The sequence below is a fragment of the Hylobates moloch genome, unplaced genomic scaffold (genome assembly GCF_009828535.3).
Source record: "Hylobates moloch isolate HMO894 unplaced genomic scaffold, HMol_V3 SCAFFOLD_19, whole genome shotgun sequence".
Taxonomy (NCBI): domain Eukaryota; kingdom Metazoa; phylum Chordata; class Mammalia; order Primates; family Hylobatidae; genus Hylobates; species Hylobates moloch.
In genome coordinates, this window is record NW_026652294.1 from 68,543,685 (window position 1) to 68,567,534 (window position 23,850).

The 23,850-nt window shown below is 35.8% G+C and overlaps 1 protein-coding gene across 16 annotated transcripts in view; it reads left to right on the plus strand.

The window, feature by feature from the left end:
* PTPRD (protein tyrosine phosphatase receptor type D) overlaps window positions 1–23,850 on the plus strand; it is a 2,332,625-nt gene that overhangs the window by 590,541 nt on the left and 1,718,234 nt on the right. For all 16 annotated transcript variants that reach the window (XM_058431780.1, XM_058431782.1, XM_058431784.1 and 13 more), the window contains exon 3: window positions 5,897–5,970. The gene's annotated coding sequence lies outside the window, so the exon portion shown is untranslated. The remainder of the gene's footprint in view (window positions 1–5,896; window positions 5,971–23,850) is intronic.

Below are 23,850 nucleotides of genomic sequence, written 5' to 3' on the forward strand. Positions count from 1 at the left end.
TATATCTCAATCAGAAGGGGTTAAAGCAGAATAAAAAAAAGAGTCTTAGAATTCATGTAGCACAATCATACCGCTTTGTTTTTTTTTTCCCCCAGAAAAGAAAACTGAGGGCCGTACTTAGTGACTTTCCTTAGAACACAGATAGATAGGACATTTTAACCCAGGAGTTTTAGTTCATAAACTAAGTGTTCTTTATATAAGGAAAATGTTTTTCAGGTGGAAATTAAAATGTGTTTGAATACATAATAGTAATCTAGCTTACTTGCGTAACTTTCCCCATTTTAATTGCAACTTCTATTGTATATATGTAAACATACACAGATAATAGAGATTTATATACCTTGCATTTTGGTCAAGAAAACTCGTAGAGGTCCTTTTTTCTCAAAATTTTATTTTGACATAGCATTCAAATAATTGGCTATAGGGACATGGACAACTGGGATTTTTTAGTCTTTACCTGACAAATAAATTATGGTCTTTCTTTGTATTCATTTTCTATTGATTCAAATAAAAGTTTTAAATTGTCACAGTAGAAATAGGATGATCACTTTTATAATTTTTGTAGATGATTTCAAGTTTTTCAGAAATTCAATTATAATTTTGATGATTTGAATTTAATTCTATAGGAACCTTGAGTTATAGGGATAGGAAGAGTTTGGTGAACAACAAATCTACGTACATGTCTATACACCTTTTTTATGTAGCCAATTGAAAACTAAGATGGCATTTAGGGTAACTTTTTTCATAGTCATACATTTTTGTACCTAGACTCATTGTAAGCAACGAAAGAATAAATTGTTTGGAATCAAGGTCAGAGATTAAAGTTTATCATCAGTGTTAGAAGCTAGTGTAAAGGGCAATAATTGTTAAAACAATCTGGTAGAGAAGTGAAGATCTAAACCAAGGTCAGGGCCATAGGGATTGAGGGGAGGGAATAGATATAATAATAATACAACATTTTATACCCATAATCTAGAGAAGTAAGTGATTACAGTTCTCTGAGAATAGATGAATAAAAGACAAATATGAAGTGAGACCAAATTATCTGATCTGGGCAACTGGGCGAATATTTTCAAGGTGTAATGTTGAAGTGTGCAGGCAGTCTGTTCAGGTCCCAACTCTAATAATTATTAGCTGTGTGAATTCAGGCTCCTCTTTGAGGATCAGTTCTGTGGTTTTCAAAATGGTGATAATATTAGTATCTCCAATATGAGGTTGTGGAGTAACTACATAAGATATCAGAAGTGTGAGATACATTATAAGTGCTTAATCAATGTTATCTATTGTTATTGTTCACTGAGATAGAGAACACAAAATCAGATGAATAGAATAAAGGTAATTGGATGTTTTCACAAGTTGAATCAAAGGTGTCTTTGGGATATTCATGTAAAAATGTCCAATTCGGGGGCTATATATTTGGGATTTATCAGTAATAGGTTATTATTCAAGCCATGGCTTTGTATTAGGCCATCATGAGAGATGTTATAGAATGATAAGGGCAAAATGTTAAAGATGAAGTCCTGAGAAGAAATATCATGAGATATACATGATCAATAATTAAGAAGGAATAAATAGAGTTACAGGAAGAAAACAAGAGAAAAGTAGCATCATGGAAATCAGGAGATAAGTTGTAAAATGGTACTCATGTTCAGTAGAACCAAGTATTAGATGTGACAGATAAAATAAATTCAAGTCTGCATTTGGAATTATCAATGGGAAGGTTAATGGCAATTTCAGACCTATCAATACCTGTAGATAGACTCTCATATACAAGGTGTGATGAAAGGTTTGGAAATAGAGGTAGTGAAATTAAACTAATTTTGAGAGAACATGACTGAAAAGAAAATGAAGAACATAATAACTATGTAGGATGCAAAGCCTATAAGAGCTTTGTTTGTTTCATTTTTCTTTCTCATTTAAGGTGAGATATTTGAGCTCTCTTTAAAGCTACCTTCAATGGAATTATTTTCTAGATATTAAAGTTGCAGGTTAACAAAACACCTTTTTGCACGTAAGATAAATGACATCTTTTCCAAGAAAACGAAGATTGATCCTCTCTCAAATATTGGTAGTCAATTTCCATGGAGAACTTGTCTTGCTTAAACCACCCCTTAAATGTAAAGTGAATGTGTCAGTTTCTGAGTTAGCTTGTTTTTTTTTCACTGCTATAAAGAAATACTCAAGGCTGGGTAATTTATAAATAAAAGAGGTTTAATAAGTTTACATTTCCACAATATACAGAAGCATGGCTGGGGAGTCCTCAGGGAGCTTTTACTCATGGCAGAAGGTGAAGCTGGATCAGGCATCTTCATATGGCCGGAACAGGAGGAAGGGTGCGGAGAGGTGCTGCACACTTTTAAACAACCAGATCTCATTGTTACTCACTCATGCTACAACACCACCGAGCGGGATGGTGTTAAAACATTAGAAACTGCCCCCATGATACAATCACCTCCTACCAGGCCCCACCTCCAACATTGAGGATTATGATTTGATATGAGATTTGGATGGGGACAAAGATCCAAGCCATATCAGTTTTCTATTTTAAGTATTATTTTGTGGTGCATGGTGCTGTAATCCCAGCACTTTGGGAGGCTGAGGCAGAAGGACTGCGTGAGTCCAGGAGTTCAAGACCATTCTGGGCAACATAGTGAATCCCTGTCTCTTCAAAACAAAGCATTAAAAAAGTAGCTAGGCATGGTGGCACATACCTTTAGTCCCAGCTACTTCAAGGAGACGGGGGTGGTAGGATCACTTAAGCCTGGGAGATTGAAGCTGCAGTAAACCACGATCGTGCCACTGCACTCAGCTTGAGCAACAGAGTGAGGTCCTATCTAAATAAATAAATAATAAAAATTTGGCTCGGGGCTGTAATCTCAGCACTTTGGGAGGCCGAGGTGGGCAGATCACAAGGTCAAGAGATCGAGACCATCCTGGACAACATGATGAAACCCTGTCTCTACTAAAAATACAAAAATTAGTGGGGTGTGGTGGCACGTGCCTGTAATCCCAGCTTCTTGGGAGGCTGATGTAGGAGAATCACTTGAACCCAGGAGGCGGAGGTTGTAGCGAGCCGAGATTGCACCACTACACTCCAGCCTGGTGACAGAACCAGACTCCGTTTCAAAAATGTAATGAAACGAAATAAAATAAAATAAAAATTATTTGTGCTGTTTGTGGAATCCTGGAAAAATGGGTGTGTGTGTGTGTGCGCGCGCGTGCATGATGTATGTGTGTGTGTGTGCCCTGCTGCTATTTGATTTGATATCTAAGTGATCAGTTTTCATTTTATGGTGGGCTGTGATCTGAGTATGATGCTTAAATGCTGATAAACTTGATGCTTAATAAGCAAATGGGCTTTAGAATGTTTATCCAGCCTTAACAGGGAAATACATCAGAGAATTAAGCATATGGGTAACACACTGATGATAATTTACCTGTCAACAATCTACCATTTGTATGTCTTAGATGTCCAGGAGAAAGGGATTAAAATAAGCCTGAGAAAGCAGAGATTCCACTAGTGTATGTAGACTGTCAGTCCTAACCCGTTCTGACTTTTATTAAAATAATTATTAAATTTGTATCTTTCTATCTACTGCATTTATTTTGGAGATATGCAGTATAAGTATCAGTGGGTGTACTGCCAGATACCAATGTTGAGTATCCAAGAGTGAAGTTTATTTTAGACCTACAGACCAGTGGGAATCTGAAAGGATCGTTGGTCAGGTATATTCCACCACATGATATAGACACTCACTTATGGCCTCCTAAGTTTTAAACACAAACAAATGAAAATATAGGTTTTCCGCTTCTGAACAAGAGCCAAAGTTAGTTGTCAGAAGCATGCTGTCTCGCTGGTATTTACTCACTTATGTTTTCATGCTATTTTTTTAATGAAGTAAACTTTTATTATTAAGCAGGAAACCACTAATCAGGAATTTCATAAATAAGGAACTCAAGCTATCATATTTGGGCACCATAACATTTGGGATGGGGGAAATGGACTGTAAGATTGGTCTGGAGTTGTTAATTAGCAGGGTGGTGCTACTGAAGGAAGGCTGAAATGATGAGGGTGTGCAGAGGTAGACCAAGGGTCAACCTAGATAGGGAAGTAAGAAAAGCCAGAAATTAAAGACTTAAGTGTAAAACCTAAAACTATAAAAAACCCTGGAAGATAACCTAGGCAATATCATTCAGGACATAGGTGTGGGTAAAGATTTCATGACGAAGATGCCAAAAGCAATTGCAACAGAAGTAAAAATCAACAAATGAGATCAAATTAAACTAAAGAGCTTCTGCACAGCAAAAGAAATTATCAACGGATAGACGACTTACAGAATGGGAGAAAATTTTTGCAAACTATTCCTATGACAAAGGTCTAATATCCAGTATGTATAAGGAACATAAACAAATTTCCAAGAAAAAAAAATACCCCATTAAAAAGTGGGCAAAGGGCACTTCTCAAAAGAAGACCTACATGCGGCCAACAAACATATTGAAGAAAAGCTCACCATTGATCATTAGAGAAATGCAAATTAAAGCCACAATGAGGTACTATCTCACACTAGTCAAAATGGCTATTATTAAAAAGTCAAAAATAATACATGCTGGCAAGGTTGTGGAGAAAAAGGAATGCTTATACACTGTTGGTAGTAGTGTAAATTAGTTCAACCACAGTGGAAGACAGTGTGGAGACTACTCAAAGACCTTAAGACAAAAATAAAATCGACTCAGCAATCCTATTACTAGCAATCTTGTTACTATATACTCAAAGGAATATGAATTGTTCTATTATAAAGACACATGCACGTGTATGTTCATTATAGCACTATTCACAATAGCAAAAACATGTAATCAACCTAAATGACCATCAATAATAGGCTGCATAAGGAAAATGTGCTACATATATATCATGGAATACTATGCAGCCATAAAAAAGAACAAAATCATTTCCCGTGCAGGAACTTGGATGCAGCCAGAGACCATTATCGTTAGAAAACTAAAGCAGGAACAGAAAGCCAGAAACTGCATGTTCTCACTTATAAGTGGGAGCTAAATGATGAGAACACATGGACACACAGTTGGTAATAACATACACTGGGGCCTAATGGAGGGTAGAGGTTGAGAGGAGGGAGAGGATCAGGAAAAATAACTAATGGGTATTAGGCTTAATACCCCAGTGATGAACTAATATGCACAACAAACGCCTATGACACGTTTCCTGATGTAACGAAACTGCACGTGTACCCCTGAACTTAAAAGTTCTTAAAAAAAAAAAAAAAGTAGATCCAGGAGCTGAGACAGAATGCGAGAAGAAGAAAGAGTAAAAGGCAGGAATTTAGGTGGAAGAAATAATTTAGCAGAAGGAATAGAGGTTAAATAATCAGAGATGATTGTAAGAAAGAATTTCGGTATGATAAATTTAGTTTTAACTTTATTTGTGAATTGAAGACAATGGTTTGACGTTAAAAAAGTGGGTTCGTGGTTACTCAACAAATTAGTATCCTACAGCATGAACTTTTATATCAGAGCAAGATTTTTTTCCGTATGAATTTTAGAATAGTTTTTTCTTTTTCTGTGAAGAATGACATTAGTAGTGAAATAGGAATAGCATTTAATCTGTAGATTGCTTTGGGCAGTATAGCCATTTTAATGACATTGATTCTTCTAAAAGATTCTGTATATTCTTTAAATATTATAGGCTACAATACTTTACGTCAAAGAAATAATATAGACTCTCATTTTAAGGTATCATTTCTTAGCACTAATTTGTTAATTTCATTTATCTACAAGGCAGTTTTTCCTGTTCTTTTTTATCTGACCAATTGACTTACATGTGACATAATACAACTGCCAGAGAATGTGAATTAAAGCTATCTCTCACTTTTCCTTTCAGGGAAATCTTGAGGAGTTTGATACTTTTCATCCTCCAGCTATAAAATCATCTTGTTGGGGGGAGGCTGTACATTGGTAAGTCTCACTCATTCTAATTTTTCTTTTTAATGCTCAATTTAATACAGTCTTTGACTTGGCCGTAAGGTACAACTAGCATGATTCAAAAGATGTCAACATCATTGCTTGACTAATTACAGAATAATTCTTTTTTTAAAAAAATTATAATATGATTTTACTTTTGTTTTTAATTACTCTAGTAATAGGAGTGATATTAAAACTTACAGATATAAAATGAAAATTGTGTGCTGGAATGGAAGGTAGTATTTTTAATTTTAAAGTTGTGCTAGTATTACTTATAGCTAATTTTTAGAATATTATATATATTGACGCCTTGGCTCACAAACAATAGTTGAGTGAAGGTCCACGAAGAGATCCGAAGCTATGATTTTTAAAAAGCTAATACACTGTATTTATTATATATAAATTTTATGCCATAAAGGCAAATATGTAGCTATTATGTTTTAATGCATTGTTTCTCTCTTACCAGTATATAGCATTAATATTTCTTGGTATCATGTTTCTCAGCAACACTCCTCCCCATTTGCCAACTCTCCCTCTTTCTCTCTCATAAATATTTTAAGGAGCATGTAAGTGTGTGTGTGTATGAGTGTGTTTCTGTAGGTACACGTACAGAAACACCCTCATACACACACACACTTACATGCTCCTTAAAATATTTATCGCATCCAGGTCGCCATTAGTTAATTTCAACTTTCCCAATTCATGTAAACTACAGACTCAACAGCACTTCTCATGCCCTCACTTTCTGATTAGTGGAGGTTTCGGTGGAATACTTCATCAGTTAAAAATGCTCAATCTGCACTCAAGTTCATATACATTGCTATAAAATCATGTACATTTACTGCTATCTTTTTAGATAAATAATAGTAAAAAAATATAAATTGCATACAGTTGAAATGTAAAAAGATATAACAAAAAAGTCATGTATGGAAATTAATTAGAATAAAATTTTGGGAATCCCAATCAATCCTAAAAATCCTCTGCTTCTCCTGATTTTTATCAACTTCCAGAAGTTCTATTTGACACTAAATGATTCTTCAAAAATACTAATTCTAAGCATTAGATTGAATAGATATACTGAATGTTGCAAGGTAGCAAGTGTGTTTTTACATTTATACATACAAATAAGCTTGTACACGTGGCTGATGTGGAAAAAATTCACTGTATCAAGAGTTTGAGGAGACATAGAAGAGTCCCCAGGGATCTTATCTGAATATTCCTGTTCTGGAAAGTTTAGGGAATGAAAGAATTTCAGGGAGGTAGTTATAGAGAATCAAAGAGCCAAATATAATAGGGAAGGATAACTCGTGTCCCATAGAATATCTCCAAAGAAACCTTGGCAAGTTGCCATCTGTTGGCACACATCATTTATGATCACTGTATTGTAGAATCCTTTAGTCACGGATAAGCTTACTACTTTTTTTCTTAGTAATGTGTTTAGTTTTGGGCTACCAGATGTTATACTATGAAGAGAATAGAGGAAAATTAAATGGCTATAGTAAGAAACCATTTAACCCAAGTTGTTTCTGCATGTGTGAACCACAATAAAACAGTTGTTTTTCACAGTGTATCAGATAACTTCCTTTGACTGTTGAGTATTAATCGAGATCTTCTCATTCCTACTCCTTCCAATAGTAGCTCACATTTAATCAACCCTCAGTTCAAATCCAAAACCAGGCAGGTAGGATGTTAAGTGACAAATTCAAGACATTCCAGACTAGGCAGCCTTCGTTAAATCTTTAATATGAAAGCATTCCTAATTCCTGATTCCACTTATTTGGGACTTCTCGTTCAAAACCTAATACTGCTGAACCAATTTAAAATCCTTTTAAATTTTCTGTTATCCAGGAGTCAATTCACCATCTCTTGTCTTCAAAAAATGCATATACCTTTCTGAAATACAGATATATTGTGTCTACATAATTCCTTGATCTACGAATCTAGTAAACTCTATAAAAAAAATAGGCTCTGCTGGCACAACTCTGTGAATCCTTAAAGATGTATTTGTAGTAGGGACAGAACTAATAGGATATATGTGTATATATATATATATGGAGTTTATTAAGTATTAATATACATGGTCACAAGGTCCCACAATAGGCTGTCTGCAAGCTTGAGGAGGAGGAGAGCCAGTCCAAGTCTCACAACTGAAGAACTTGGAGTCCAGTGTTCCAGGGCGAGAAGCATCCAGCACTGGAGAAAGATGTAGGCTGGGAGGCTAGGACAGTCTCGCCTTTTCACATTTTTCTGCATGGTTTATATTCACTGGCAGCTAATTAGATGGTGCCTGCCAGATTAAGGGTGGGTCTGCCTTCCCCAGCCCACTGACTCAAATGTTAATCTCCTTTGACAACACCCACACAGACACACTCAGGATCAATACTTGCATCCTTCAATCCAATCGAGTTGACAGTATTAACCAGTAAAGTATTGATTATGGCATTTTTCACAGGTCACCCAGCTGTTAGATAATTCATTTAAATTCAACTATATTTTGGGGATCAATTTCTGCCTAACCAAGTCATGGTGCATATTATTTAGCTTGTCTTAAAAAAAAATTACTACCTGGCACTACATTATCTACACTTGGACCCTGGAATTTGTCCATATTTTTCGTCTACAGACAGACAAGCACAGATAGATTAATCAATTTTGCTCCTGCATTTTGCATTGGTTTTTTTCTGAGTAGTCATTCACTTCACAAAGGTATCTGTGTTATACCTTTGGTATAGTATCTACCAAACACTTAAATAGGGAAAAGTTAGTTTGCTACTTTCCCAGAACACAATGAAAATTCAAGCAGCTTTGTACTCAAAGTTCAAGGTTGCCTGTGAATAAAATGACAAACCATAGAGTCCGAAGGTGAAGATGAAGCGGGATGTGAGTATGACAAATTACTTGGTTTGTATCTTCACTTAATAATCCATGGGCAGCGTTCAGGACACAGGACACCATTGATCAAAACCAAGATTTTCTCAACTGGAATTTTTCTGTGGGATAGATTCTCCATGTGGAATCCAGTCTTTTTTTCACCCATCACCAGGCCCCTCATATATTTGACCCTTCTTCTTTCCCTGAGCCTCTCCTTCTCCGAGGTATCCCTCCTAGGAGTTAACATTAGTCTAGTCACTCATGTTTCTTCTCTTTTCAGTCTATAGCTTTCATGATAGAACTCATCTACTCTTGTAGCTTCAAGGGTCATTTCTATCTCATGACACTGAAATCAATATGTACTCCTAAGGCCTCATTTCTGAGAAACAAATCAACATATCAATTTGATAGCACATTAGCTTCTTACCTTACAGTATGTGAAAATTGAATTCATATTATCACAAACCTGTTTTCTTTTGTTTTCTCATTTCTGTGAATTAAAGGGTCATCTTCCCAGTTTCCCCAAAAGAAACCTAGAAATATATTTGACTCCTTTCTCACCTTCTCACCTATCTTATCACTTCACTCACAAAATCTTTCAAACCCATTGTGTTAGTCCATTTTCATGCTGCTGATAAAGACATACCTGAGACTGGGGCAATTTATGAAAGAAAGAGGTTTAAGAGACCTACAGTGCCACATGTCTGGGGAGGCCTCACAATCATGGCAGAAGGTGAAAGGCACATCTTATATGGCGACAGACAGGAGAAGAAAGCTTTTTGAGGGAAATTCCATTTTTAAAAAAACCATCAGATCTTGTGAGACTTATTTACTATCAGGAAAACAGCACAGAAAAGACCCGCCACCACGATTAATTACCTCCCACCTGGTCCCTCCCACAACACTTGAAAATTCAAGATGAAATTTGAGTGGGGACACAGCCAAGCCACATCTTTCTGTCCCTGGCGCCTCCCAAATCTTATGTTCTCATATTTCAAAACCAATCATGTCTTCCTAACAGACCCTCAAAGTCTTAACTCATTTTAGCATTAACTCAAAAGTCCACAGTCTAAAGTCTCATCTGAGACAAGGCAAGTTCCTTCTGCCTATGAGCCTGTAAAATCAAAAGCAAATTAGTTAGTTCCTAGATACAATAGGGATACAGGCATTGGGGAAATACAGCCGTTCCAAATGGGAGACATTGACCAAAACAAAGGGGCTACAGGCCTCATACAAATCCAAAATCCAGCAGGGCAGTCAAATCTTACAGCTCCAAAATGATCTCATTTGACTCCATGTCTCACGTCCTGGTCATGCTGATGGAAAAGATGGGTTCCCATGGTCTTAAGCAGCTTTGCCCCTGTGGTTTTGCAGGATATAGTCTCCCTCCCAGCTGCTTGCACAAGCTGGCATTGAGTGTCTCTGGCTTTTCCAAGTGCACAGTATAAGGTGTCAGTGGATCTACCATTCTGGGGTCTGGAGGATGGTGGCTGTCTTCTCACAGCTCCACTAGGCAGTGCCCCAGTGGGGACTCTGTGTGGGGGCTCCAACCCCATGTTTCCCTTCCATACTGCCCTAGGAGAGGTTCTCCATGAGCACCCTACCCCTGCAGCAAACTTCTTTCTGGACATCCAGGTATTTCTATACATCCTCTGAAATCTAGGCAGAGGTTCCCAAACTCCAGTTCTTCTGTGTAGTCACAGGCTCAACACCACATGGGAGCTGCCAAGACTTGTGGCTTGCACCCTCTGAAGCCATGGCCGGAGCGCTATGTTGGCCCCTTTCAGCCACAATTGGAGCAGCTCAGACACAGGGCACCAAGTCCCTAGGCTGCACACAGCCCAGGGACCCAGGGCCCCACCCTACCATCTCCTAGGCTTCTGGGCCTGTGATGGCCGGGGTTGCTGTGAAGACCTCTGACATGCCCTGGAGACATTTTCCTCATTGTCTTGGTGATTAGAATTTGAATCCTCATTACTTATGCAAATGTCTGCAGCCAACTTGAATTTCTCTTCAGAAAATGGGATTTTCTTTTATGCTTTGCTTTCCTTATAAAACTGAATGCCTTTAACAGGACCCAAGTCACCTCTTGAATGCTTTACTGCTTAGAAATTTCTTCCACCAGATATCCTAAATTATCCCCCTCAAGTTCAAAGTTCCATAAATATCTAGGGCATGGACAAAATGCCACCAGTCTCTTTGGTAAGAAATAGCAAAAGTCACCTTTGCACCAGTTCCCAACAAGTCCCTCATCTCCATCTGAGACCACCTCAGTCTGGATTTCATTATCCATATCATTATCAGCATTTTGGTCAAAGCCATGCAACAAGTCTCTAGGGAGTTCCAAACTTTTCTACATTTTCTTGTCTTCTTCTGAGCCCTCCAGAATGTTGCAACCTCTGCCTGTTACACAGCTCTAAAGTCAGTTCCACATTTTTGGGTATCTTTTCAGCAGCGCCCCACTCTACTGGTACCAATTTACTCTATTAGTCCATTTTCACACTGGAGATAAAGACATCCCCAAGACTGAGCAATTTACAAAAGAAAAAGATTTAATAGACTTACAGTTACACATGGCTGGGGAGGCCTCACAATCATGACAGAAGGTGAAATGCATGTCTCACATGGCAGCAGACAAGAGAAGAGCGCTTGTGAAGGAAAACTTCATTTTTTAAAAACCGTCAGATCTTGTGAGACTTATTCACTATCATAAGAACAGCACGAGAAAGACCCGCCCTCATGATTCATTTACCTCCCACCAGGTCCCTCCCACAACACATGGCAATTCAAGATGAGATTTGCATGGGGACAAAGTCAAACCATATGACCCATTAATGGACAGGTGGGAAATATTACAGGAATAAGAAAAATTTAATCCAATATATTTTTAAGCCATGTTTAAAATTCATCAGTGGAAACAAAATCCATTAGGAAAAACAAAATAATCACCCTCATCTACAGGAGAAAAAGGCAATTCATATCAAAGTAAGAGGTAATGCTGTTATATTTTACCATTTAGTTCAATGCCTTTTACTGGAAACTTCAATCTGTATGATTTTATTTCATTAATACTTTAGTAGTTTCTATTACATATGTGTGCATATATATTTGTATGAATATTTCTAGAAAAAATGTATTTTTCGCCATAACCATGACAAGTTCAATGCTCAAAAGTTTTCAATAGGCACTATCGAGGAGAATAACCTTATGTGCCATACATTATTATAACAAATGCTTCCACATATATTGACTGAACATGTATATTCTTCTCTTATCCTTTTATATTTTATAATACACGTGACATGCTTTCACTTGACCAAATATTAATCATATTTTCGTACTTTTGTACAGAAACTTAGCAAACCCAAAATACTATTGGAAGGAGGTACCCATGTATCTCTCCATGATAGTGGGCCATGTTTGTGAACTAGGGAATCTTTGTTTCCCTGACAGCTTGGAAAAGGTCAAATTCTATCTACCTCTCTTTCCCCCCAGCTTTATTGCCTGTGCTTTTATCTCAAACAATTATTTTTAACAACATGATGAAAAGTTCCCATTCATTCACTAAACATATATTTTAATTACTGGAAGAGGAAATTTTGGTTACCTACAGATATATGATATAATATAATCATTCACATTGTATTTCACTTTCTATTTATTTATAGCAGACATTTCCCCCAAGTGTAAGATTTTCAGGAATCTGACTCCAATTCCTATCAATGGCCAGAGTGAACTGAATTAATAGAAGGAATTACCCCTTTTTATTTATTTTACCAAGGCCAAGTCTCTAGAGAAATGCTTTATTATTGCAGACAATACATTCTCTGGTTTGCTGGCTGGCTTTAATGGGATGTTAAAATCGATTGGAGCTATTTCTCTGTCACCTGAGAAGCACTGTAGGTTTAGTGGTGTGTTGCAATTTTATATCCTTCTCACATCTTTTTTTTTTTTTTTAAGACACTCACTAAACCAAGTGTCTTACTTGCTTGTGAGACCGCAGCTTCCTTTTTCTGAGGAAATAATTCTTGTAAATGTATAACGTACATGGAATCCAGTCCCCACCGTGATGGTTGTGTCAAAGTCATGATACATAATATTGTCTACTGTGAAAACTACACTGAAATTGTGGGGAGGTTCAGATTTTGCTGTTTACAATTACTGACAGTGCTCCTCTATTGAAAACAATGCCCCCTTGTGATGGCAGGTTTATTATTGTAACTGTACTGTGACTGCTCCAAAGGATGAGCACAGACTGTGGGCTAAGATAAACAAAAATGATTTTTTGTCTATCATTGTCTTTTTTGATTCACTCTATTAAAACAGTTTTTTCCATGACTCTTGAGAAACTTAGGCAGGCAACTTGACTTTTCTAGTAATTTTTAGATGCTAAAAAAATATGTTCACAATCATTTCAGATCTTTTAAACAATGTCAGTTTATTTCCAGTCCCATGGTTATTTAATGTTGAGACTTCTCTTCTCTGCCAAGTTTGCGCCATTTGTAGGCTAGTAGTCTAAGAAAGATGGAGTCATCAGCTTCTTTCCATCTCCTTGTTCAATCTTTGTACTATTTCTCCTCCTCCAGCTAGCCAAAGGCAGTTTTAGAATATTTGGCTTTGGGACATGGTGAAAGAAATGTATGAGGAGCAGTAAAATTTTTAGTTAACTGACATTGGCTTGGACTGGTCGTTACTTAAAGCTGGCACTTTCTCATCAGTACATTTGTAGTTTCTCAAGAAACACCATCAATTGCAAGAGACATATTAAAGCAGCACTGGTTATGCAAGTGGTGAACTCTACTGAGATCCATTGCTTAACCCTTCCTTAGCCCTGAGGTATCCTGAGTTAATCTCTAGTTTCTCTTTCTTGAGATCTGTTCATGCCTGCCTGGTCTTCCTTTTGTTAGGGTCTTTTCTTACCCTTTATATTTCTGAAGTGGTGAGGTTGAAATGTTCCGTGAACTGTAGCACAGGTGTTTATTTAATCATCCACATGGTTTCCTCAGAGTCTTTCAATCTTGACTTGGGATGAATAGGTGACACCTCAAATTTCTTTAAAGTCAGTGGAGGCGGCACAGCTCTCTCCAAGGAAATCGTCTTCAAATACCATCCAATTTCTTATTTTCTAAAAGTGGGTGAGTGATTTAAAGGTTATCTAATTTTCTAAAAAGTTTCTCAGATTTCTCTAAAATTTGCTTCATATTTGAAATGTGCTCAGCCAAACACCCATTCTAAATCTCTTTTATATGCACCAAGAGAGTCTGAAAGAAATGTGAATTCTCATATGATGAAAGTTGGCAAAATCTGGTAAAACCAGCTTAAATCTGGCTGTCTAATGGTTTGTATTATGATTATGTACATCTATACGTATTTTTATAATTATCGTTCTTAGGCAAAATTGCTTAAGAATCATAAAATTTCTAAATTTCTTGAAGGACTTGGGCAAAACTGGAAATTGGAAATGTGTAAGCAATTCAGATGCCATCTCACACCAGTTAGAATGACGATCATTAAAAAGTCAGGAAACAACAGGTGCTGGAGAGGATGTGGAGAAATTGGAACACTTTTACACTGTTGGTGGGACTGTAAACTAGTTCAACCATTGTGGAAGTCAGTGTGGCGATTCCTCAGGGATCTAGAACTAGAAATACCATTTGATCCAGCCATCCCATTACTGAGTATATACCCAAAGGACTATAAATCATGCTGCTATAAAGACACGTGCACACGTATGTTTATTGCAGCACTATTGACAATAGCAAAGTCTTGGAACCAAGCCAAATGTCCAACAATGATAGACTGGATTAAGAAAATGTGGCACATATACACCATGGAATACTATGCAGCTATAAAAAAGGATGAGTTCATGTCCTTTGTAGGGACATGGATGAAGCTGGAAACCATCATTCTCAGCAAACTATCGCAAGGACAAAAAAACAAACACCGCATGTTCTCACTCATTAGTGGGAATTGAACAATGGGAACACATGGACACAGGAAGGGGAACATCACACACCAGGGACGGTTGTGGGGTGGGGGGAGTGGGGAGGGACAGCATTAGGAGATATACCTAATGCTAAATGACGAGTTAATGGGTACAGCACACCAACATGGCACATGTATACATATGTAACTAACCTGCACATTGTGCACATGTACCCTAAAACTTAAAGTATAATAATAATAAAATTTAAAAAAAGAATCATAAAATTTCTAAATTTCTTGAAGGGTTTGGACAAAATTGGAAATGTGTAAGCAGTTCAGAAATGAAACACTTGAGACTAGTGAATTAGGACATCTGACTACGGTGCTGAATATAACACAGCATGTCATATTTTCCCTTAAAGTATCACATTATGAGAGGTAATTATACAATTACTATAAAAGTGTTGAGTCTGTCACAAAAGACTTATATAATAAGGGCTTCCATTTTCTCAAGACACTAGGCATTCACACTGAGCAATAAAATAAAATAAACAATAAATAAAAATTCCTTTCAGGAGAAAATTGCCTTCCTGGTTCAGAAGCAGCTAGAATTTATAAGTCTCTGTTTATATAATAATGTGCAAACTTACTCTAGAATAAATTAAATGCATTACTTAAATAAAATACTAATACTGTAACCAACAAGGATAAAAATGCTTATCATAACTAAATTATACATTACTGAAACATTTGTTATTCCACACTAAAAATACATCTTATGACACTGACAAAGCAAATATTACTTTCACATGATATTTGGAAATATATCTAAAAATGATTGAAAATATATCGTGTTAATATAAAAATATAGAACGTACTAACGATTGGAAATAATAAGCTATTTAGTTTAAACTAAAATAATTACAGCATATTAATTAAAGCTGTCATTGTGAAAAATATGTACTTGAAGTAATTCATAATCATTATATTGCAAACCACTGAAGTCATTTTGAAGCATAGGAGCAAAGCAGTATTTTTGAGAAGAAACACTGCCATATCTGTCATGAATGTGAAGAATGTTAACCTTTATTAAATGAAGTTTTTTTTTTTTCCCAAAGCTTTTTTTGAGGGGGACTTAACACTTCTGTAGCGTTTGTACTTAGGCCCTAAATTGCAATTCAATATCTAATTGAATGTCTGAGGCTAAGAAGAAATAAAATTTCCCATAATTCTGTAGGAACTCTCACACTTTATTAGAAAAAAAAAATAGTTCCATTTGAGGTCTGGCAAATAAAATGCATGAGAGATCATGATCATGTGAAGAAAATAAAAGAAAAAAACAGAAGTGAATATAAAGATTTGTGAAATATTTGATGGTACAAACACAGAAGTTAACTTTATATAGAGAAAAGATGTAGAACTTTACTTTCTCAAGTGCATGGAAGAAATTATGTGCAGAATTGATTTTTGTTTTCACAAAAGGACAGACAGGAATCCTTGCTTTTCAGTTTATAATACCCCATTGTTCAGGCACACACGTCTGTGGCATGGCTGGAGAGGCCCAGGTTCCTTTCCCAATGGAAGCCCTGAATTCTCCATTATTAGAAAAATTTGAAGATAAATTGTTGTCTGTTAAGTTATAATGATTGGTTATACACTTAAAATGATTAATTCTAATTTGATTAGTCATAACAGTGATACATTTATGTATATACACATGTATACATAGAAACATATTTAATGATTTACAGAAATCTAAATAAATTTTGCTTATAATCAATGTGTCAAAAATCTTTCATTTGAGAATTTGTAGTATATATATATAAAAATAGATAAAATATTATTTTAATTTTAACACTTGGACAAAGAATATATGCGTCTAGTACAATATTTTCAGAGGCAAAATACAATTCCGTTTAAAGACAGCTTTATATAAAGCCAGTATAAGATATTTTTGGAAGCATACAAATACTGAGGCATAAAACATGCTAAAGGAACGACCTAATTACAACCGTATAATTCAGTGGGCTATCTGCTCTGCAATGTTCAATTATTGAGAACAGGAAAACAATTAATGGAAGAAATCATTTTTAAAATGGGAATTCAGCGTTTTGGCTCCCCTTTATAGCATTTTATTCTAGTGGCTAAAATAAAACTTAGTCAATGTAAATCTTAACAGCTACCCAATCTACATAAACCACAATAAATTAATTTTATGATTTTTTTTCCTATAGCTTAGAATGAAATACCCACTGTGTAAAAGTTGTGTAGGTTGTTTTTTATTCTCTGCACTACAAGTGACTTTTGGCCTTATTTTCTTTCCAGTTACTTGCTGAAATGTAATGCCATTACTTTCAAAGGCAAAAAACCGTGATTACTTTTGCATCAACCTAATACTAATAATCTTGTTAGGTAGCACCTGAATATGAAAGGGAAAGTGATTCTCTGTTGCTTTCATTCAGCAAACATTTATTCATTGCTTACTGTGTGTGCCAATAAATTAGAATGGTATGTATGAGAGCAGTGTATCAGAAATAAGTAACAGATATGAGACCCAAACTGCCTTATGTTAAAGGGGTTTATCATCAAACATAACAAGGAAGGAAGTTCAAATTTCCAGGTTTGGTTATTCCTGTGACACATATGTCATGCAGGATTCAGGAAAAGTCCTTCTTGTATGTAACTCTGCTTTCCTCGGATTTCCGTTCTTGGGTTTATTTACCCACAGTCACAAGGTGACTGCAAGATGACTGCTACAAAGGCACTGATTTTCTCATGCCTGAACACCTTCTTCAGAAATGTCCAGGAAGGCTCTCTGAAGTGCCACTGACCACATTTGGAAAGCAGCATCACAAGATCAAGCATCTCACGTTTTCATATTCTATGATGGAAGGCAGATCTATTAGAAGGGAAAGCAAGTGTATGTATGTGGGAATGGGTTGGTTGTTGATGAGCAAACAGAAATGTTTAACGTAAGTGATCTACACAATTGTGTTTTTACAGAGTTTAGAACAACCATACTGGTGGGTATAAGTCTAGCAAATCTTCACAGAGAAGGCGATGCTTGCCATACAGAGGATGAGTAACAGTTTTCAGATAAAGCAAGGGATTCATAAGTAGGCAGGGATGATGAGAATTACAGGATTTTCCAGTCACATTGATATTAAGTGGCTAGCATGTATTTCTAAGAATATTCTAGTGGTGTAATAAACGTGAAAAAGGATCATGAAGTCAAGAGATCGAGACCATCCTGGGCAACATGGTGAAACCCCATCTCTACTAAAAAAAACAAAAATTAGCTGGGCGTGGTGGCGACGCACCTGTAGTCCCAGCTACTCGGGAGGCTGAGGCAGGAGAATCGCTTGAACCCGAGAGGCAGAGGTTGCAGTTAGCCAAGATCGTGCCACTGCACTCCAGCCTTGAGACAGAGCAAGACTCCGTCAAAAATAAATAAATAAATAAATAAATAAATAAATAAATAATGATATTGTATTGATATGCATCTAAGCTAGAGGATAGTATTGTGTCATGCCAAATTGTTGTTTCATTTTAAGCACAGAGAAAACAATGTCCAAATAAAATAGTAACTTTTTTAATACTGTTTGATTATAAAATGGTTCCTGTTTCAAAGTAGAAGATAGTATTCTTATTAATAATAAATATTTAAATTCTTCAAATGACAAAAGTAAGATTCTTAATAACTTCAATCTTTCTTCGACATCTGAAACTGAGTTATATAAAACAAGAGTAAAATTATTGTTCCAAACATTGTAATAAACCATTTATATACATTAACCTGTATATGAATTAACTCACAATGCCACTAAGAAAGCACTATAATTTTTTTTTATTATTGTTATGCTTTAAGTTTTAGGGTACATGTGCACAACGTGCAGGTTAGTTACATGTGTATACATGTGCCATGTTGGTGTGCTGCGCCCAGTAACTCGTCATTTAACATTAGGTATACCTCCTAATGCTATCCCTCCCCCATCCCCCACCCCACAATAGTCCCTGGTGTGTGATGTTCCCCTTCCTGTGTCCATGTGTTCTCATTGTTCAATTCCCACCTATGAATGATAACATGCAGTGTTTGGTTTTTTGTCCTTGCGATAGTTTGCTGAGAATAATGGTTTCCAGCTTCATCCATGTCCCTACAGAGGACATGACGTCATCCTTTTTTATGGCTACATAGTATTCCATGGTGTATATGTGCTACATTTTCTTAATCCAGTCTATCATTGTTGGACATTTGGTTTGGTTCCAAGTCTTTGCTATTGTGAATAGTGCTACAATAAACATACGTGTTCATGTGTCTTTATAGCAGCATGATTTATAATCCTTTGGGTATATACCCAGTAATGGGATGGCATCTAGATCCCTGAGGAACCCACACTGACTTCACAAGGTTAAATATTACATCCCACCAAATGAAAATGTTCTATTCTCACATCCTCTCACACCTGTTGTTTCTTGACTTTTAAGATCACCATTCTAAATGGGATGGTACTCATTGTGGTTTTGATTGCTTGGAGCGATATATTGTACTTTTTCATGTTGTCTTTTGGCTGCATAAATGTCTTCTTTGAGAATGTCTGTTCACTCTTCCCCACTTTTGATGGGGTTGTTTGTTTCTTTCTTGTAAATTGTTTTGATTCATTGTAGATTCTGGATATTACCCTTTGTCAGATGATAGATTGCAAAAAATTTTCTTTCACTCTGATGGTAGTTTCTTGTTCTGTGCAGAAGCTCTTTAGTTTAATTAGATCCCATTTGTAAATATTTTTGTAGAAACATACCCTTAAATATTGTTCATATTAACAATGTATCTATTAGAAATGTAATTCTGAAATAAATCATTTTAGCAGAGTAATGGTATATTTGAGAATAAATATTTTTAAAAGCTTAAAAAATAAAAATTTTATCTGCTATTTATATCACATGATAAACATGAAATTTGTAAGGGGACATAGATCTAGACACTTAAGAAAGCTCTGAAACTGACAGATACACTGAGAAAATCTGCCTGTATCTGATGACTTATTGCTTCTGATTTATTGGAATATACAAAAGAGATAGAAGGGGAAAAATCCCAATCAAAATCTCTAAATTCCAAGATTTTTTTTCCTTTCCTTTGCTTTTGTCTTCCTCCCCTTCCTCCTACTCCTACTCTCTCTCTCCTCCTCTTTCCCTCCCTCCCTCACATTCTTCCTCTTTCTCATCAGATCCTCGTTCTTTATTTTTGTATATTTGTGGATGAGAGGGGATTTCATAACTTAACAATCTAGTAGTGAAATTACTAATCAAAAGTAAAGAGTCAGAAAAAGACATAAATAAAACTAACTTATGCTGTAAAAACTAAAAATAATAACTCCACTTGGGTAGAAGCTAAGTGCTAGAATGTACCATGGGGGAGGCCTCTGGGGAGCCCTGCTGTTCTGGGACTTCATTCAAGTGTTGTTTTAAGTGAGAGTATTCAAATGTAATCTTCACTTGAGTGTTGGTTACAATTGTACATGAGGGCATTCAATTGGGGAAAATTTCATCAAGACATTCTTGAAAAATTAATTCTCCCAAATATCAAAATATTAAATAGATATAAGAAGAAAATGTGTTATTGGTTTAGTAGTACACAAATAAGTAAAGAACAGAATACAGATTCCAGAAAGAGATGTGATTGGCAGAGAAAAGATGGGTTATTTAATATATGTAGTGAGATAATTGACTTTTCATATGGAAAAATTAAAATTGGCCTCCTACTTCACAGCATTCAGTCTAAATGAACTAAAGATTTAAACCTGAAAGCCAGGCTTCCAGACTTGAGGAACATGAAAAATAAAATATCTATATAATTAAGATGTAGAAGATTCTAAGACAAACTTTGTTTAAATAAGGTATAATCCATGAAGGAAAAGATTAATAAATTTTATACCAATAAAAATAAGAACTGTTTATAAAACATCTTTATAGTCCATAAAGAAAATTAGTAAAGCCAAAAAATTAAATATATGCAACACATATAACTTAACAAACAATAAAACCTACAAAAAGGACTCCTGAACATTGATTAAAAAAAAAAAAAGATAAAATAAATGGACAAAGAAATGGACAAAGTTTACAAGTTAATAGCTTATACCTTTATGAAAATATGCTATCAATAAGATAAATGCAAATTAAACACAATAATTAATATTCGATGGCCACCAGACTGTCAAAACTAAAAACATTGGGCATATTACTACTTGTTAGTAAACATGTGTATGATTGGGAACTTTATTCACATTACTGGTGGGAAAGTAGATTGGAATGGTTTGGAAAACAATTTGATATTTTCTTATGAGACTAAAGGTGTTTCAACCATGACACAAACTTCTCATTACTATCCTAAAGAAATGCTTACAAATGTACAATAGGAGGGCACAATGGCTCACTCCTGTAATCCCAGCACCTTGGGAGGCCAAAGCAGGAGAGTCTCTTGAGCTCAGGATTTTGAGACCAGCTTGGGAAACATAGCGAGACCCTGTCTCTACAAAAAATCAAAAGATTAGCCAGACGTGATGGTGCATGCAAGTAGTCCGTGCTACTTTGGAGGCCAAGGCAGGAAGCTGGCTTGAGCCCAAGAGATAGAGGATGCAGTGAGCCATCATTGTGCCACTGCACTCCAGCCTGGGTGACAGAACAAAATTCTGTGGAAAAAAAAAAAAATCCATAGGAGTCATTTTCAGTAGTATTTCCAGTAGCATTATTTTCACTAGAAATACCCAGACAAACCTGGAAACAATCTCCAAATTTCTCCACTTTAAAATTCCAATTTTCCTTTAATAATTAATAAGTACCCTATAGAGACATGTTTTGAGACTAAATACTCTGTTCTTTCTCTAACTTTCACCCATGGTTTTAGCTTTCTTTGATGATTTACAGACACCATCATTCTATCTCTCTTTCTCGGCATACTGAAATAAGAAAGAATTTCTCTATCATCTATCCATCTATCTATCTATCTATCTATCTATCTATCTATCTATCTATCTAATCTATCTGTCTGTCTGTCTGTCTGTCTTTCTCTCATCTATCTCATTTCCCTGGACACATGGATGGCTACTTTATTCAAATAGTTATAACTCACTACTGTAAATGGGTTACTATAAACAAGTGTATTTTAAAAGAAAACAATGTCATTAGCAAATTTTTAAAAACAAGCAATTTTCTAATACTTGCTGAAAAGAAAAAATAACAAATGTACGTATACAAACCTCCCAAAATTGTATACATATTTAGGGAGATCACATTAGGCCTTTACCAACTACATATGATTTAATTCAGATTGATAGCCAGTATATTTCCAGGTTCTGAGGGACAAAGAGCAATAGGGGTCGTTGAAGGTGATTGTAGCCTGGTGCCTGCCTCAGGAGAAGTCAATTCAAGTGTATTGTCTTGTAGACAGAGTGTGGTGTCAGTCAACTGGTAATTAGAAAGAGAGGTTTATGGGACACACAGTACAAAGTCTTAAGATCAGGAGAGCAGTGCTTCTCAATGTGGTCCTGAAATGAAATGTTTCAGAATGACCTTGTAGTATCTTACATTATAAAACCTGCTTAGTTTCTAGATCCTAGCAGAGGAGAAATAAATTTCTTAAGATACTATGATAATGGTGGCAGCTGCTGGCTGCTGTTGTGGTTCCCCCACCTCTTTCTCTTCTTTCTGCTACTCCTCTTCCTTCTCGTTCTTTTTCTTTTAGTAATATGTCAGAATTACCTGGCTTTGTGTTAAAGGCTTTGCAAGTACACAATTTAAATCTCACAGTGATCCCCATTTTAAAGTTGAGTCTGGGATTGACTTCTACTTCTTCAGTATCCTGTAAAAAGCTAACTGCCTGTATATTTCTACTATGTCCTATACAGCCTCAGAGCTCAATTGTCAGTTGATTGCAATTTCATCTTTAATTGTTCCCAAAGGGTTTCTTTCAAAAGAGGCATGATTAATTTGAGGGTAAAGTGTTTTCACATAGACACATTGACTTTGTGCTACTGTGGATAATCTTGTCCTACCGCCATGATTTTCTTAACTACTTAAATGTTTATCTAGTGTAATAACAATAATTATAAAATGTAAGTCAGCAGCTGTTAGTGCACATATTTTTGTTGCTGAAAAATTCAATTAGCAGCATTGTTAGCTAAACCAATGAAAAAGCAGGTAACTCTGAAAAGGTCAATTCTGGGTTATTGTTGCCCATAATCATTTCCCAAGCCATTAAGCCTATAAAATCCAATTGAAACTGAAAGCCATAAAAGTAAATTATAGAAAAGCTGCCCAGGTAGGTGGTGAGAGTTCCATACCTGTGAGTAAGACACTTGTCTACAGAAATTACTTCAAGTGGATTACCCGTAATAGAACTACTCTAGTGGATGCCATGTGGCTGTTACCATTTACAGATCCCATACTTGAAGACATTTTAATTACTCAATCCCACACAATTCAATGAGGTGAAGTGCTAACCGAAGCGGTTTTTAAATGCCCCATAAAGTGGGGCAGCAAGTCTCTTCAATTTAAGGATAGAAGAAAAAACACAGTTAAATACAGACATAACCATGCACTCAGTCACATCAAAGTCTTTTGTTGCAATACAGATTTATGCCAAAATAGGTCTATATCACATAATTTTAATGGATAATTAAAAATATGCATTTGTTCCAAATCAAAGTGTTTCTATCCTTTCCTTGTTCCGTTCTTATTTCACATTTCATTTCTCATCTGTAAAGGCAGCTTCCTCTTGTCATTTATGACTTGTTGAGGCTGTGTCTTTTCAATAAAGTAAAATATACTGAAAGTGTTAATGACATGTAAATAAAATATAATTTTGTAAGGAAATGCATTATTTCTAGAGTTTGTACAATTGTCTTTCATGTTCCCAAGTCGTTAGAAAACAACCATTTGAATACAACAATAACTCTCAGAGTCAAAATGCACCTAGAATGCTTCATGGTCACTGGATTTTTATATGTGCAATTAACAGTCTACATAATAAAATGTGAAAAGTAAATGTAACGTTCCTTCTTGGAAGACAATGGAGAAGTGGAA